Consider the following 1,572-nt stretch of genomic DNA (forward strand, 5'->3'; position numbering starts at 1 on the left):
GATTCCAAGCTAGGGTCCCCCAGTGAATTTTGTCCATTTTCACGACTGATTATAAATATATTTTGCAATATATTGCAAGACTTACCATAACATTTCTTATTTATTTAACTGTTGTATAAAATAATTTCCAAATTTGCACTCATTCATGACTCGTGTGATAACTTTATGAGACAAAAGCTCATTCAGGGGCATTTTTCCCCCTACATCTAGAATTGTAAGGGCTGTACTTGCCATCTTCGCGCTCTTGCAAACTGGATGCTCCGACTTGCCGTAGAGTCCTTGTAGCCATGAGAGGTGTGTCCATGTAGATGAGCAAATAAATCTGCATCTTAAGTGGCGTGTGGCGTTAACTTAACGTCGGTCGGCGTGTGGCGTTATTTTAACGCGTGGTGGCGTCTGCCGTTAACTTATCACCTAACGGCGCTTATTTAACGCCTGGCGGCGTTATGAAAACGGCGTTTTAATATCGATACGGCGGTGGAAAGCGTGCGAATTATGACCCATATGGCTTTCCATAACTTTCTGCTCCAGTTAGTGACACTCGCGCGGTGTTTGCATACTCTTATCACAGATGAAGTGAATTAAATGCAATATTTGTCAAATACACAAACGTTTCAGAAACGTTTTCATGAGTAACAGAAACACTTTTTATATACTGCTTAATACAAGGCCATCTGTTCAAGAATAAAGTTCAACGTAAATATATACTATTTAAATACTAATAAAGTGGGGGTATATATGCTTTCATGATAAACGTGACTCAATATAACATTGCGACTACAGTAAAAAAAGCTTTTAATGATCTAAAAGCACAGATTTATGAGCAGTATCGGATTTGAAGATGTTAGAAACACATGTCATTGTTGTGATGTGGTGAATTTGGCCAATCGTGAAACGGCTGTGTCGTCATCAGCGCTCCTGCAGTCGCTCTGAAAAAGCTGCGCCAGCTGAGTCAGCCGGCTGCTCTCGAAACGCTCTCGCGGTACTTTGATGCCACACGTGACAGTGACGTAGCGTCGGCGCCGCATGAAGTCGAACGCATCTACTTATTCGCTCGGCTACTACTTTTCGCCTACTATATAGTAGAGAAGTAGGCGGTTTCGGACGCAGCCGGTGTCTGAGCTAGTTGGTGTCACTGGACGGAGCATACATGAATATTCATGAGTTTCCTGTTTCGCGTTAAAGCGACTCTGTTAATATTAGTGCGTTGTCACTGGATCATAAAATATTTTCAAAAAGGTATGTTTCAGCGTAGAATGACATTATGCTTAGAGTATAATTGTTAATATGCAAAATTATTTATATATTGTGTCATGGTTAGTGATTGTCGTAATGATTTACCTGAGGTAGGCTATGCTCCAAGTAAATGAGCCTACAACTATTAAGCATTTTTATAATATTCTTATTTTACCTTACAATGTGTCGTTTAATAACTTTGCCAAAATGTATCTGTTGTGCCATAATAAAGTTTATTATTATTATTCTGTGCCATTCCTAATCGTTTGCTCAATCATTCAAGTTTTAATAAAGCGAAAACAATGTTTTTTTTTACACACATGAACTGGAATATAA

Source organism: Sinocyclocheilus grahami, unplaced genomic scaffold, assembly GCF_001515645.1.
Source record: "Sinocyclocheilus grahami isolate Dianchi unplaced genomic scaffold, SAMN03320097.WGS_v1.1 scaffold1882.1, whole genome shotgun sequence".
Classification (NCBI taxonomy): Eukaryota; Metazoa; Chordata; class Actinopteri; order Cypriniformes; family Cyprinidae; genus Sinocyclocheilus; species Sinocyclocheilus grahami.